The following is a 5,985-nucleotide window of genomic DNA, read 5'->3' on the forward strand; positions in this document are numbered from 1 at the left end:
AGCATCTGAGAGCTAGGAGAACGAGAGACTCGACATCAACGCCAAGTGTGGAGGTGAGTTTGTCAAAGATCAGAAAGGGAAGTTTTGAAAAAGATGGTGGGGACTGACTGACAAGAAAAAAGAAAAAGGAAGTGAGGAGGCGAGTTAAGGCCAACTACAACTATGTTCAGAGTGTATGGAGTGCTGAGCTTGGCAGAAATGTACACTTAGCTAGAATAACAGTGCGAGGGAAAGGAGCGATGGAGGAAAACAGTTGTTAGGAAGAGATGGAGCGAAGTAACCAGAGGAGAGGAGGTGAGCTAATGACAGGAGAGTTGAGCAGAAAAACAAGTGGAAATAAACCAACATGTGAGAGAGAGAGAGACTGAAAGGAAAATAATATGAGAAGGGACGGTTTAATTAGGGAAAGTTCCAGGTTATTACAGATAGTAATAATTACCCACAACTACTGTGCACCTTTTCCTCCCAGACAAGCAATTATTATGTGATTATGTGAATAATTCAATTTGGTTTGAATGTATGCACTGAGGCCTAGAGAGAAAAAGCAAAGAGGCAAAGCCAAGGAAAACAATAGAAAACAGGGGAAAAGGAAGATGGAGAGAGAGAGAAAAAGTTCAAAGTTTTAAAGAGCAAGACGGACTGAGGCCTGCTTTCTTCTTTCCTCACTCAGCTAAATTCTCAATGACCCTTCGTTCTGGATGGCTGGATAGTTAAACAACACATCACTTCCAACAAACACAACAAAGAGGGTTAGATATACATGTTGTCAAAGTGAATATGCTGCAGATTTACTAAATATAAAAATCAATCTAAACGCAAACTATTCTCAGCGCTGTTAAGTAATGTTACCGGTCATGACACGCCGATCCATTTTTCACTTTTTTATCGTCCAGCTGACTGTTCAGTTCCTGCCTTTGAACATGATCGCCTTAACACAGAAAATATCCAATTCGGATCTCCAAGAAAATACAATTTCACGTTTTGACTCTATAAAAAAACAATTTGATCTTTTTTTATGTGCTTTTGCATTCAAGCTCATTTAATAAACATCACAAATTTTTTAAATATATAACAGATGACCAATGTGTTTTAAAGTAACATTGATGATAATCAGGGCAGACATGATGTGCGCTGTGATGGATTGGCTGACTCAGGCAAGTTTCAAGTGTTTCCAAGTTGAATTTCACAACATACTGAAATGAATGAAAGCACTGGCTGCCCGAAAGGAAGGAAGGAAAAACATTAAAAAATCAAAAACACCAAGGTATCAAGTAAAGGTCGTTATAGCTTTGGAAAATGATCCCTACTAAGGTAAAGTTTATAGGATATATAGTGAATGGTGAATGCAGCCACTTAAATCCTTTTATTATGTGTTCTGATGGTATTTTTTTTACCCTCATGGTCCTTCCCTACTAAGGTAATAATAAGGGATGTTTTATGTTTAAAACACAATTCAAACACTGTTTGCTTAGTCAGGCTGGTTTTGTTGATCTTACCATTTAAACAAGAAACTCTAAAGAAATGCTAAGATGGAATTGGAAAGCAAGAGGAGGAAATATAAACACATAATAAAAGTTACAAGAAGGGAAAAATGACAAAGAAAGGACAAAGAGATGGAAACAAATTAGAGGAAAAGAATGCTGACAAAGTAACAAAGAGAAAAAAAAGAGTTGAACATGGAGAAGAAAGGACGGTGAGACAGGCAGGGAAGAATGAATTGGACTAATAGGAGGTGGCATAGGTGTGTGCACACTTATCGCCAACTTCATACAGTGTTATGAAGCTGTGTTTGCCCCCTTCTTGATTCCTTTTTTGCACATTTGTCACACTTACATGTTTTAATCAAAAAATTAAAATATTAGACAAAGATACGTTGACTAAAAACAAAGTGAGTTTTTTTTAATTATGATTTTATTTATTAAAAGAAACAAGCTACCCAAACATACGTCACCCTGTGAGAAAAAGTGATTGCCCCCTAAACTTAATAACTGGTTGTGCCAACCTTGGCAGCAAGAACTGCAATTGGCAACAAAGACTGCAATCAAGCATTTGTGATAACTGGCAATAAGTCTTTCGCAGCGCTAGAGAGGAATTTTGGCCCACTCTTCTTTGCAGAATTGTTTTAACTTAGCCACACTGGAGAGTTTCTGAGCATGAATGGTCTGTTTAAGGTCATGCCAAACCATCTCAATTGAATTTAAGTCTGGACTTTGACTAGGCCACTCCAAAATCTTTGTTTTGTATTTTTGAATCATTCAGAGGTAGAATTGCTGGTGTATGTGGGATTATTGTCTTGGTGCATGTCCCAAGTGCTCTTAAGCTTCAGGGTATGAACTGATGGCTGCACATTCTCCTTCTAGTAGAGAGGAGAAGTCCTGGCACCATCAATTACAACAAGTCGTCCAGGTCCTAAAGTAGCAAAGCAGCCCCAGACCATAGTATTATCATGTTGGCATGATGTTCCACAGAAGTTTTTCCCAAAAGTCTTCGGGATCATCAAGATCATTTTTGTAAGATAAGCCTTTGTGTTCTTTTTCGTCAGCAGTCTTTTTTGCCTTGGAGCACTCCCATTTTTGCCCAGTCCCTTTCTTATCGTTGCGTCATTAAGACTGACCTTAACTGATCAAAGAGAGGCTTGCAGTTCTTTAGATTTTATTCTGGGTTTTTTGTTATCTACTGGATGAGACGTCAATGCACTCTAATTTTTAGGCCAGCCATTCCTGGGAAGGTTCACCACTGTTCCAACTTCTCTGACCCTGATTCACTGCAGTCCCAAAGCCAATCTATCTACATAATGCCACAATCTAAAGACAGATGTCTTTAGACCTCAGGAAGGTTTCTCTCCTTAATAAACAAATTCATTTATTCATTCTCCACCAGAGTACATCCTGGAGAGATCGCCAGACCACCATTCACACTGACATCTATGGCCAATTTTAAATTATGAATCAAGCTAACCCCACTAAATGCACGTCTTTGGACTGTAGGAGAAAGCTGGAGTTCCCACACAGGCACCATGTGGCCCAGGTTATTTTTGTCTAAAATTTAAACTCTGTTGATTATCACAAAAAAATCTGGAAAACAAACAAACGAGAAACGAGGAAAATACTTCTGGTCACCTCCAGTCCAGAGTTTTATGCATGGAGACACAGTTAGTGTGTCTGTGCTTGTGTCTGTGTTGCTGTACTCATTACTACAATTGAACAAGGCCAAAATTAATTTTAAAAAAAAAGATCCCCATACATAACCTGTTTCTCTTGAGGCTGTCTCAAAAAACAAATAAATCCCCATAGACTGAAGGTAAAGTGTCCAGATGAACAGGCTTAAAAGGCATGTCTATAGTCTGGTACAAATGAACAGTTTCTCTTAGTTCTTAACAATTGTATTAAACTCATCCAAGTAGATTCTGCCACAGGCAGCTGTAGAAAGGTATAGCTGCTAGACCTCACTGACCTGGACCTCTCAACATTATACGTGATGTTGGTGCACTTTGGAGTAATATATTCACATACATGAGTTCTACACAGTCCTAATTATTTATTTTTACTGCATATTATTTATATTTGTTTATATTATTTATTTTTTTCATTTTATTATATTTGTTTTTTACAATAACCCCAGGGATGACTAAAAACAATTATCAAAGAAATGCATACATGACCTTTAACTAACATTGAGATCAGTGATTTTGACTGTTTTATTTCAAAAATGACTTGGAATATGAAACATACTTTTTCATCATCAAGATTTTAGACTAATTAGATGAGGTTAAACTGCATAAAGTGATTAAAAAAAGTGAAAAAGCAAAGAAAGAAAGGACCTGATAAGATGATAACAACTCCGATGTTAAAGAGTTACAAGAGGCAAGCATTGTTGTGTGGTCTCAGACACACAATGTTCATCTATCAATGCTTTCTAAATGCAGGCTCTGAACATACATGATACATGTTTTTGTAGATGCATATCATAACTATTTTAAAATAACTCAAATACAGAATATCTCTGCTAAAGTTGCACTCTGAGACACGCAAAGTAAATGTTTAATATTGTAGTTTGTTATTTTTTTCTCTGTTTTAGTCAGTTTGTATGTTGAGAAGGACGTCAGCAGAAAGAAAAACAGCAAATTGTTCAAATTGTTGTTGTTTGAGGAAATGCTTCAACTCAGAAACTGGAACTGAGGCCTGCAGTAAGACTAAAGCCAAAGAATAAGTGGCTAAACACAATTTCTCAGCTACAGTAAACTGAGGTTTCCCTGTTTTTCTTACAGATTCTTTAATCCATACACTGCCTCTCCTGAGTCTTCTGTAAGCTGTTGATGTTTTGGGGATGTATAAATTGAAAAAAAGTGTAGGTGCATTTGAATCTACAAATCACACATTGTGACCTCTAACCCCTTAACTTCCTTTCTGATAGCTCCTAGCAAAAACAGGTGGGGTTGGGAAGTGAGATAGAGGAAATAAAGCCATAAAGTCATTTCTATTAACAAATGTTAAATACTTAAAGTCACAATGTACTGTAATTGAATGGAAGTGTACTTCCATCGCACTGTAATATGAGAAGACTGATTCCAACAGATGTATCTTTGCGGCACAGTATGTCAGAGACAGAAGGGGGAGAAGGAAGGGGAAAGGAGAGAGAGAGAGACCACAGAGTTTATTTAAGAAGGAGACCACTGTACAGTATCAGGTTCTTACTACAGCAGTGGTGATGTCACTCGTGTGTTTGTGTCTATATACATTCAGAGATGTGTTTGCATGTCAATCGACTCTGCATTTCATGCACATATCCTCTTGCCTTACTTGTGTGTGGACCCAAGCAAAACAATAAAAGTTAAAAAAAATAATAATCACCGCACAGTCTGGTCTTCAATAAATCATGTGCACATGCTACAACTAACCTGCACTACACGTTGGCATTAAATATCCAGGTGAGTTCCTCCGCCTCTCTTATAGTGTATTAGTAATCTGGCATTTATGCTCTGCATAAATCTATACACTGTTATTTAACAAGGCGTGATGGTTTAAACAATCCTAAAACTTTTGTTTCCCAAAGCTACGGTCCAGTTTGTACTGAATACAACAATTATCTAGGGCTACCCATGACTCGGGACAGGAGATCCAGTGGATCAACCCTGATGGTAGGGCTGCTGTTTTGTAGTTCATCATATTCAAAGGTGTTTTGTGTAGAATTCTAGCTAGCATACTAGAGTTTCACTTATGTCCTACATATTTTAAATCAACTGACAACAAGTTCTCACAGGCCTGTCAGAGGGACTCCCATAACCCTACACCAATATTTCCTCTCATAACCAACAGGTAAACTAAATTCTTTAATTAATTAGATTTTTTTCCCTAATTACTAGATTAAATAGTGCTCCTGAAAAAACATGCATCACTGCCCGAGAATCACTAGTCTAGTGAATAAATATCCTCAAAAAATGGCCATACAAACATGTGTGTGTGTACTGCTGCAGAGCCACTACAGATCATAGGGGTCCAGTTCCGTATCAAAGCACACAAACTCACAAACACAAACAATCTTAAATAAATGCCAGTTGACAACTAGGAGCACTACTGCTGGAGTGCATGTGTGCGCAGCAAGTCAACACACTTTATGCTTGTATGTGTGAGACAGATGATATTTCTGTGTAAACTCAACACAGTTTAAAAGAATAAATGGATGTAAAGGGATATTTACATTTTCTATAAAGCGGGAAAATGTGTGTGTGTATAAGTGTGTTTGTGTATTTGAATTAGAGTATGTGTGTGTATAGACTCTTGCCAAGTATATCACATAACAGGAACATAAACAGTAGGCAGCAGGCTCTTCCTGTATATACAGCTCTGAATGTATGTGTGTGTGTGTGTTGAAAGTATATGGCGTAGTTTTGATAATCTTTACGTTTCAGTAAGTGTAGAAGTGTACATGAATATACAAGGGTGTGATCTCAGTAGAACATATATATTTAAATTTATTTATGTGTAT

General features: G+C 37.3%; 1 protein-coding gene across 1 annotated transcript in view; it reads right to left on the reverse strand.

The window, feature by feature from the left end:
- The window catches only part of bbs9 (Bardet-Biedl syndrome 9), a 170,151-nt gene that overhangs the window by 114,304 nt on the left and 49,862 nt on the right, over positions 1-5,985 (reverse strand). The gene's annotated exons all lie outside the window — the stretch shown is intronic.

The sequence above is a fragment of the Pundamilia nyererei genome, unplaced genomic scaffold (assembly GCF_000239375.1).
Source record: "Pundamilia nyererei isolate P.nyererei 1_Seehausen unplaced genomic scaffold, PunNye1.0 scaffold00090, whole genome shotgun sequence".
NCBI classification, from domain to species: domain Eukaryota; kingdom Metazoa; phylum Chordata; class Actinopteri; order Cichliformes; family Cichlidae; genus Pundamilia; species Pundamilia nyererei.